Source organism: Prionailurus viverrinus, chromosome A1 (genome assembly GCF_022837055.1).
Source record: "Prionailurus viverrinus isolate Anna chromosome A1, UM_Priviv_1.0, whole genome shotgun sequence".
Lineage (NCBI taxonomy): Eukaryota > Metazoa > Chordata > Mammalia > Carnivora > Felidae > Prionailurus > Prionailurus viverrinus.
This window is the reverse complement of record NC_062561.1, coordinates 120,066,641-120,077,785: the sequence shown is the minus strand read 5'-3', so window position 1 is coordinate 120,077,785 and position 11,145 is coordinate 120,066,641. Positions and strand designations below refer to the sequence as shown.

Sequence of the window (11,145 nt, the reverse complement as noted above, 5' to 3'; positions counted from 1 at the left end):
GCCTATGTTTGTGAATTTTATTTGGGTTCTTTGCAGATAAATTGATAAAATGTACAGTGGGCAGTCCTATTGATCCCCTCCACTTAACTGACTTTTTATTAAACAAATGGGTTAACTAGTGCCTCAGGTTGCGGATGACTAGTATCTAGTATGCTTTACTCTAGTGCATCCATGCAATCCATTTGAGTTCTGAACTTACCAAACACTTTTGTGTTGGTTCCCAAACCTGGTCACACGCACACATTACAGTTTCATAATGTAATTAAATATTAACTAATGAGTGCTCTCTTCAGCAGCACATTTACTAAAATTAGAATGATAGAAGATTCACACAGCCCCTGCATAAGGATGGCATGCAGATTTGTGAAGCGTTCCAGATTTTTCCAAAACCCACAAGAAGGTGGGTAAAAGATTTATACTCTGAAAACTGTAAAACACTGAGGAAAGAAATTGAAGATGACACAAAGAAGTGGGAAAACATTCCATGCTCATGAATTAGAAGAACAAGTATCAATAAAATGTCTCTATTACTCAAAGTAATCCATACATTTAATGCAACCCCTATCCAAATACAACCAGAATTTTTCACAGAGCTAGAGCAAACAATCCTAATATTTGTATGGAACCAGAAAAGACCCTGCATAGCGAAATCAGTCTTGAAAAAGAAAAGCAAAGCTGGAGGCTTCAAACTTCTGGACTTCAAGTTATATTACAAAGCTGTAATAATCAAAACAGTATGCATCAAATCAGCACAAAACAGCACAATCAAAACAGCACAAAAATATATGCATAGATCAATGGAACAGAATAGAAAACCCAGAAATGAAGCCACAACTGTATGGCCAATTCACCTTTGACAAAGCAGGGAAGAATATCCAATGGAAAGAAAAACAGTCTCTTCAACAAATAGTGTTAGGAAAACTGAACAGCAACATGAAAAAGAATGAAGCTGGACTACTTTCTTACACCATACACAAAAATAAATGCAAAATGGATGAAAGACCTAAGTGTGAGGTAGAAAACCATTAAAATTCTAGAGGAGAACACAGGTGGTAACCTCTTTGACATTGGCTATAGCAAGTTCTTACTAGATATGTCTCCTGAGGCAAGGGAAACAAAAGCAAAAATAAACTATTGGGACTACATCAAAATAAAAATCTTCTTTGAATCAAAGGAAATAATCAACAAAACTAAAAGGCAACCTACTGAATGGGAGAAGATATTTGCAAAAGACATATCTAGTAAAGAGTTAGTATCCAATATATATAAAGAACTTATCAAACTCACCATCCAAAAAACAAATAATCCACTTTTAAAAAGTTGGCAGAAGATATGAATAGACATTTTTCTAAAGAAGACATACATATGGCCAACAGACACATGAAAAGCTGCTCAACATCACTCATCATCAAGGAAATACAAATCAAAGCTATGATGAGATAGCACCTCATACCCATCAGAATGGCTAAAATGAACAACTCTGGGGGGAATGACAGGTGTTGGTGAGGATGTAGGAAAAGGAGAACACTCTTAAACTATTGGTGGAAATGCAAACTGGTGCAGCCACTCTGGAGAACAGTATGGAGTTTCCTCAAAAAGTTGAAAATAGAACTATCCTATGATCCAGCATTTACATTACTGGGTATTTACCTAAAGGATACAAAAATACTGATTTGAAGGGATGCATGCACCCAAATGCATTATCAACAATAGCCAAATTACAAAAAGAGCCCAAAATGTCCATCGACTGATGAATGGGTAAAGATGTGATGTGTATATTTATGTGTCTGTGTGTATATGTGTGTGTGTATGTATATATATATATATATATGTATATATATATATATGTATATGTGTATATATATGTGTGTGTGTGTGATGTGTCTGATGGCAGAAAAGTCACACACACACACACACACACACACACACACACATATACATATATGTATATATATGGTTACCAGAGGGGAGCTGGGTGGAGGAATGGGTGAAATGAGAGATGGGTATTTAGGAGTGCACTTGTGATGAGCACCAGGTGTTGTATGCCAGTGTTGAATCAGTTAAATTGTATACCTGAAACTAATATTATACTGTATACTAACTAACTGGAATTTAAATAAAAACTAAAATATATATATATAATATATATACTTTATTTATATATATAATAAATATATATATTTATTATATATATGTATTATTATACATAATATATATATTATGTATAATATACATTTATATATGTTATATATTATATATATATAAACTAATTACAAGTGAGGGTGAAATAAAAAATATATATATAATATATATAAACTAATGAAAGGTGAAGGTATAAACAGTGTTTATTCTTGTGAAAAATGAGTTGACTTAGGAGTCTTGATAAAGGTAAACAACTAGAAAATGTCAATAAATTAGGTGTGGGTGAGAGACAATCAGAAAATGATACAAAATTATAAAATTCAGAAGAATTTTGTAAGTCACATACCTTCGCAAAGATTTTTAAGTTATTTTTCCCCTTCAAACAAATCAAAGCTGAAAATCATAGACAGTTCCTGATGGGTGACTGCAATCAGCAGACCCAAAACCGAAGAAAGGGTTTTGGCTTATGAAAAATTGGGAAATAAATGAACATCTATATGTGTTAAAATACTTAAGGTATGTGTCAATCATTATGATTTCTTGGTTTAACTATATTTTTTCAACATACTTCAGTGATCAAATTGAATAGGAGGTCTTTGTACACAGAAATGCAGAGGAGAAACTCATATTTCTCTTGTATCTGCTCACGTGTTAGTCCTCAGTGGTAGTGGCCTGACTTGACTTTAGGAACCCTTCCCACAACTCTTTGCCTCTGAAAGGGGAACAGCTGCAGAGTATCTGAGGAACTAATTCACATCTTCTTTTCACTGCTGAAACCCTGAGGCCCACAGAGGGGTAGTGACTGTGCTGAGTCATTCAATGGCTGATGGCAGACCTGAGACAATGATCCAGATCTCCTTAATGTACATGAACCCATCCTGCAGCACAGGAATTTGGTCCAAAGGATTTTATCCATTTATTTATTCCTTTGTGCACATAGCTTTAATACAAAAAGGAGTTATTATAACAAGATGGTGTGAAATGAATTATCAGGTCATTTTAGAAATATTATCCACTCAAAAAGATATGAAGCTCATTATTCAGGCATGAAGGAAATGGGAGTGAATTACTCTGAGAACCCTGAATAAATCACGGTTAACTCATTTGCAAGCCTTTTAATGGTGAATACTGGTGATGGTCCTGCGATTCCTGGTGTGCTTTCTCCTGTGTCAGATGAGACAGTTACCTGATGCAACTTTACAAATGAAGCAGGAAAGCTACATTTTATAGTCACTGGTCAGACTAGTAAGATCTTTTCTTTAATTATCCTAGAAATAAAGATGACCTTTTCACTAAAGTAAATGCGAGCACGAAGGCTAATAGTCAATTGGGTCAAAAAAGTAGGATTGGCTGATTTACTTTTTACCGACTGCTTTTTTTTCCCCCATAGAATTGGTTGTGTTTGGGTAGAATTGACAAAATTGAATGACAGTTTCATATTTGTTGTCAAGGACTAAGAGCATTTATTATACACCTATTATAGACACCATGTTGACCTCCAGCAGGGTCAACACTTCCCTCCAATCTTTCCCTCTCTTTCTCCCCTCTTCCTCCTCCTCTTCTTGTCTTCCTTCTTTTCCTCTTCCTCCTCCTCATCCCATGAGGATAGTTGCCAAGTTAGGTGTCACTCTCTTCTCAAAGGAGGGACAGTGCTGGCCAAAACCAAGGACATGATTAGGATAGACTGCCAGAGTTGAGTTGAGAGAGTGTCTACCTCTTTGTTGAGTTTTATTTCCCAGGAGTTTCCAGCAATCTAGATCAGAAAAGTTATAAAGTCAAATACTATAGAACTGAGCAATTAACATATGAGGTGGTGGTGTGGACAAACCAGGCTCAAGGGCCCTGTGTACATGAGGGTTTCCATAACTCATGAAAGAGGCAACCATGATGCAGCTCCAGCCTCCTGGAAGCATGTGGGCCCAGTTACCCAGATCTGCCAACTCTTTAAGAAAGCTAGAAATCTAATTATTTCATGTAAAATATCTCTTGAGTTTAAAATTAATTATAATTTTAAAACCTGTTGAAGTCAAATAAAATGTATTTTCAGGCCAGCTATAGTCTGTGGGCTACCAGTAGGTGTCCCTGATTTCCTCAGGGCTCCCTTGCTGGCAGGTGTGCTTCAGACCAGCCAACTCCACGTGGAAATGGTAAAATTTAGGAATATGGCCTTGAGATTTAGAGAAAAAGGTGAAACTTCAGCCTGGTTAGTTCTAAACTTGAACCTGTCTAGTCTCAATGAAAAGAATCTGCCTGTGACCTAGCCTAGCTTAACCAAGTTTAACATTAGGACTTGGGAGGCAAAATCTCAGCATTATAGGTACTATCAGTTTTCCAGGCTAATTTTCTTATTCTATTGATGAATTTCCCCCATGGTTCTCTGGGACAGTGATGTGGCAAGATACAGTGGTTCACAATCCCATGTCCTGGCCATCTTTCTTTGTTTTAGTTGTTTCCATGTAACTCTGTTACACTGCCCCTCCCCAAGGCTTCCCTTGTATGTATTTGGATGAGGGGAGTAGGCAGATGATAAGGTTCAGTATATCATGACTTTCTACATGAATCAAATTAACTGTATTGTCCATTTCATGTACTCTGCATAGACACCAAAAATATTGGATGACCCCACTGTAGCTCACTATTAAAGTTATTGTAATTTTATTTAATGAAAATATTTTTTCCACCTCTTATATTTCAGGGATCAATAATTCCTGTAATTAAAATTCAGTAAGGCTACATTTTTATTATAGAGAAGTCAAAATATATTCCACAGCCTTTGTTTCCAAAGATTTCTTCATGTAATTAAAGAATATCATATTTTGGCATTTGGACTTCCTTATTATCTCTGTGCTTGGTTAATAAGTTTTTCATTGAAAATCATCTCAGTAAATGAAACTGTAGTGTGTTAACTGAACCAACCAAATTTTCTCATATTCATCCTTAATAGTGTGAGAAGTCAAAGGCTTTATTGTGTTATTTATCGAGCACTTATGTGGAAGGAGAAGAGATGAATTGATCCATTTCTTCTGGAAAGTACTCAACAAATCCACCATCTGGAAGAATATTTAGGCAAAATGAGCTACATTTATAAAATAAGTCCAATCAAGAACCCACTGACTTCTGGACCTGTTTCCCTTGCAGTGGAATGGGAAGGTTAGGCAGGCTCTTCTCTAAAGGACTCTGAGCCCTGACATGGTGAAGAAGGCTGGACTGTGGACCCCAGTGCCTGGGTTTGAGTCCTTGCTCTACTACTCACTCCCTAAGTGACCTTGGATAAGTCTTTCCTGAGGTAATAATTTTATCATCTCTAAAATGGAAATGACAATATGCTAATTTCACCATGATGATAGGGATCAAATGAGATAACACATGTGCTTGGAATTGCACTGGTTATGTAATAACCCATGAGCAAGTGGGTCTTAGGAGGTCCTTGATTTTGTATCTGTAATACGGAAGATGGGTTGGTGTTGTTGATTCCCAACAACTACTAATTTATAATTTTCCAGTGGGGAGATTTGAGTGTTCCCAGCAATGCTAAAGTATGTATTTCCATTTGGGTTAACTAGACTGACCTCCAGGATGTGCATTATAATGAGCTTTAGTCAATTACAAACACTGTAACACTTTTTGTACTTCTGTAGAGGGACACATTCCCCTAGAAAGGAAAAGTGTGAGTGAAACAGTCAGACTTTTCTCCCTGCTCCCTTCCTTCTTCTTCTCCCCCTCTCTGACCAGTTGCGTAAGTTGGGGATAAGGGCCTGGCTCTGGGGCTCAGCATTCTTTCTGTGGGAGCAGCTTCATCTCTGCAGTGGCCTGCCCAGCCAGAGGCCTGAAACTGTCCCCCTCTGCCCTGACTGGTTGGGAGGGTTTCATTCCGAGAGAAAAGTGTTGGTGGTCACAGATCCACATTATGTCCAACTCAACTTCGTTATTAAAACCTGGCATTTTGGTCTTTAACAATCTCATTTCTAGTACTACATTTCTCAGTGAGATCTGACCCCAGAGGGGGAAGTGGGCTGTTGTTTACATGGCTCTCAAAGTCCTAGTAAGTATCTTGGGGTGTATTTGAATTACTTAGAAGGAAAAGGTTCAAGTTCAGTATGGCTTGTTGATACTGCAATACAATTCCCTAGCCAGGCCAGACTACGGGGATCCAATGTTTTCAAGGACCTATAAACAGATTTTACTGGTTGAAAGGTGTGAGTCTTTGGAGTCCAGCTGCCCAGCTACTGCTTTCTGAGCCAAACCTCCATGGTTGAAAACTTTTTCCTTGCAGTGTGGCTGCCTCCACAGTTGCACCCTGCCTCAGCTAAAAGGTTCTCTGTTCAGCTCCAAAATCCTGAGGAACTATCCATCTTGTACTTATTTAAACATTCTAGCCCAGAAATAACTGGCAGGATGAAAGGGGGTCTTATGTCAGCTGTGCCTTGGCTGTTTTGCAAGGGCACAAGCATTTTCTATGTGTTCTTTTTCAGTGGTCCCTATACAGCGCTAACGGGGAAAAAGTTCTCTTCTTCTTGACTTCACATTAGCTATTTGAAGTTCCCAAAGTTTTCCAGCAGCTGAAATGATTGCACACCTCATGGTCAGAGTAAATATATTTTGTATCCTTCCACTCTTCCTGCTGATCCTTGTAATGGAGCCACAACAGATTTGGAATTTTCTCATAAGGAAACTATTAAGCTATCCAGACAATAAAAACAAAACCAGCATTTGTTTCCCTGTTAGACAAATTAATGTCCAGCTTCCCTTGGCATGTAGTAACCATATATGCCTAACATATGATATATATTATATATTATAAAATATATAATAACCATATATGTCATATATGGATATATAATATGTGGATAATATATATAATAACCATATATGCCCAACATATAATATATATTATAACTTATAATTTGTAACAACCACATATGTATAATATATGCATAATATGTATATAAAATATATATAATAACCATACATGTCTGATAACCAGTGTGATGCATTTATGTGGGATAGTGCATGGGGTTGTGGGATTCAGGTTCCTTCTGATTCATGTACCTCATAGTAATGAAGATACATAGCTCAGAACTACAGCTGATGGGCTCTGCCAGCCTTCTATTGATTCCACAAATGGTTTCTTTTCCACATTGTAAGAAGAAATGATAAGCCATTTCCTCTAATCACCCCAGCACTTTAGGCAGAGCTGGGACGGCTCCCATATTGATCCCCTCTCTTCAATTCCAGCCCTCACTCCAGCCCTGGGCAAGGCAAAATTTCCTTTCAAACACTTCAAAACACTCCAGCTAATTCTGATGAGGTCCAAAGAAGTGCAATTCTTCCCCTTGATTTTATTTTTCATAATACTCAGGCTCTTGCTTTTAGTTTGGGAATAGGATGATTATTAAATGTGGAGAGTCAGAGGAACACGTGTCTACCTCTGATGTTGCCATGTTTTAAAATAAGGAGATCACAATTTACTTTTTAGAGAATTGTGCACTCCTGAGAATACCCGCCATGGATACAGATGAGACGAATAGGAATACTGTCTGAGTACATAAATGTCTCATTTGAGTTGTTTTATATTCAGGTAGTATTCTTTTTTTTTTTTTTTTTTTTTTTTAAATTTATTTTTGGCACAGAGAGAGACAGAGCATGAACGGGGGAGGGGCAGAGAGAGAGGGAGACACAGAATCGGAAGCAGGCTCCAGACTCCGAGCCATCAGCCCAGAGCCTGACGCGGGGCTCGAACTCACGGACCGCGAGATCGTGACCTGGCTGAAGTCGGACGCTCAACCGACTGCGCCACCCAGGCGCCCCAGTATTCAGGTAGTATTCTAACATGGTAAAATATTTTAAAAATTATAAATCACTGCAGATGAATTGCAATGCTAAAATAGTCCCCCTCCCCCCACCCCTCACAGCTGGATTGATATTGGCTTTTAAGGGTATTTACCATATGTGCAGTTGAGCAGAATGCTGCCAGAAAAACTTCGTCAAGATGGAATTAGTGTCTAACCAAGCAGCTCCTCAAGGTGCAGAGGGGGAAAGGGAAGCCCTTATCATCTTTCAGGTGCTCTGGTTCCCAAGGGATTTAGTTACAGGAGACCATGGACCTGGAGGATAAAATGTCTGGGATGTTTTTAATGGAAAACAAAACAAAACTAAACTAACATTTACAAAGGATAATTCAACAAGTAGTGATGTGCTCCCCACTCAGAATGAACAGATTTTGCAATAGTTACTGCAAGATCGTTTTTATTTAAAGAAATAAATATACACGTTACAGAGAAGGTTGACACCACTCTGTTCCTGTCAGCAAACATCCAATCCCAGAAAGCAAGGTTCATTGTAAATATCGAGGATGTCTAATCCATGTTTTTAAACTTTTCCTGTGAGTGTGTATGTCTACATATATCCATAAACGCTGTAGAGCATTACCATGCTTACCATTTTTAATTTAAATAAATGGTATAAAAATGTAACTTGCTTTTTCTCATGCAACAGTTTTTAAGATCTGTTCATATTGATATATGAAAATATTGCTCATTCATTTTAGCTGTTGCTCACCATTCCACTGTTATCAATATATCACAATTTATTAATCCCTATTCTCTGACAGATGAACATTTGAGTTGTTTCCAATTTTTTGTTATTAAAAACAATGCTGCAGAGAACATTCTTTGGCATGTTTCCGTTTTGCACATGTTTAAAAGTTTCACTAAGATATAAACCCAGAGGTAGGATTGAGGGTCTTAGGCTCTGGGAATTTTGAGCCATGCTTAATATCCCCAAATCACCTCCCAAGGTGACTACCCCAGTTAGCACTGCTGCCATTAGTGTTGGTGAGTTCCCTTTCTCTACCATCACTTGGTATCAGCAAACTTCTTAAATTCCGCCAATTTCATGGTTATGGAATGGTTCATCTGTTTTATGGATCATTTGGTTGTTTTAATTTTTATTCTTCTGAATGCTAATAAGGTTGAGCATCTCTCATTTACTTCTTGGCCATTTGGATTTCTTCTGTGAAATCTTATATCTTATATCTTCTGCTTATTATTCCATATGGCTGATGGTCTTTTTCTTATTGATTTGCAGTAGTTCTTTACCTAGGCTGCTCACTTGTCCTTTTTTTAAACACACAGTATCTAGAAGTTCCATTGTGCCTCCAACAAGTAATTAAGAGCTGGAGATACACACTCTGGGCCTTTTTGGAGCATGAAGGATGAAAGAATTTATAAAATAGTGATTTTAAGAAGCCTCTTGGTCTGGGCATAGGTGCTCAGGAGGATCAATAGTTAATGGGGCAGAGGGTGGAACCTAGAAGTTTTTTGGAAAGGCTTTGGGAAACAATTCTGTCATGATTTCAAGAGTACATAGTTATGACCTAAGTAGAAGAGGTTTCTCAGAACACGATTAGAATTTTTTTAATGCTGTCACCACTCCAAGCATTTTTAATCCATTGTCTGAGAATTGCTCAAGTTTTGTAACCAGATGCTGATTATCTATTGTCAACATTTCTATTGGTAGCTTTTCCTTTAAGGAAGGAGGCTGCTCAGTGGCATGGAATGATGATTACAGTAAATTCTGTTCCACCTGAAATTTGCTGCTGCAGAGAGAGAATGCAGGATTCTCTATGCAATGCCATCGTTGAAGTTGAACTGATTATCAGAAGTGTTGCTTTATAAATGTTACATCACTAGGGATTTTCTGTGCTCTTTCTACTTAAAATTATAGGTAGACAATTCGATGAAAATTAAGTTTACAAACTATCTATTAAGGCAATTGACAGAATCCACCCACAATCCTAACTGGAGGAGGAGATGATCATCTGAGGCAAAGGTGGGAAGGAAAAGACCTAGGGAATTCATTGTTGGGAACCATTCTGCCACTATGGATGAAAAGCTTTCAAAGTGGCTCTTTTGGGGAGGTTAACAAGACTTGTGACCCCATTAAAGGAAAACCTCAGAGTGGCTGACACCACCTTAATGTGGCAGAGCTCTCCCAAGATTCTTGATGGCAATAAAGAGGCCACACACACACACACACACACACACACACTGAGGACAAGGAGTGAAAACTGGACAAAATCATAAAAACAGAGAGAGAGAGATAAAGGTGATTCCTGGTTCCATCTCCTCACCAAAAACAAGGAAGAAATGGTTCATAAATAAACTGGTTCTTCTGGACCTGCCCACAACCCTAAATCTTTCTCCATTCCCAGCCAGCTAGGGTAATCACTGACATAATCATGGAAACTTATACCAACTGAGCTGCTAACTTAAGCATTGCTGGAATATACCAGCATGGTCAAGGTGTATGACTAGAACCCACACAATCTGCCTGCCTGTTTTAGATCTAATATGAGGCCTAAATTCAATTCTCATGTTAAAGGATGTATTAGCAATACAGAATCTATAAGAACATTCTGAAAAATAAATATAGATACCATTGTAATCAATAAATAGAGAAAGAGCATCCATCTGAAAAAGAAATACTACAAGAATAAAGTTCAGATAACATCTGCTTCATGCTCACAATAAAATTCAATAAAACTTAGCCTCTGAGATAAAGACCAAGTATTAGGTGAGAGGCTCAGGTGGAAACGTAAAGGAATGACTTAGTGAAGAAATATGAAGAAACTAGTATTACTACAACTAAAACTTTTAACTACATGATTGTTAATAAAGAGTAGAATCACAACTGTGGAAAACTGAATTGGTCACATAAAGGAAAAGATTGAATCATCCTCCTAGGTTGCAAAGACAGATGAAAATGAGGGAGAAACACATGAAATTGAAATAAAAGTTAGACACTGTAGAAAAATACTTTCCTGTGCTGAAGATCTGGATCTGCAGGTCAAAAGTGTTGTCATGTAGCAAGCACATTTGGTAAAATGAGATTGGCACTAATGCATATCTTGGTTATATAAATTAATTTCAAAAGTAAAGCCAGTTTCCTACAAAGAGGCAGAGGCTTGGGTTCTCTGGGGGGAGAAGAATTACTTAGAAAAAA

The 11,145-nt window shown here is 37.6% G+C and overlaps 1 non-coding gene across 1 annotated transcript; it reads left to right on the top strand.

Moving 5' to 3' along the window:
* The first annotated feature begins 280 nt into the window (after positions 1-280).
* Positions 281-383, top strand: LOC125147126 (U6 spliceosomal RNA). Its single transcript, XR_007145022.1, has one exon. It is a non-coding gene; the product is annotated as a U6 spliceosomal RNA (small nuclear RNA).
* Positions 384-11,145: the final 10,762 nt, after the last annotated feature.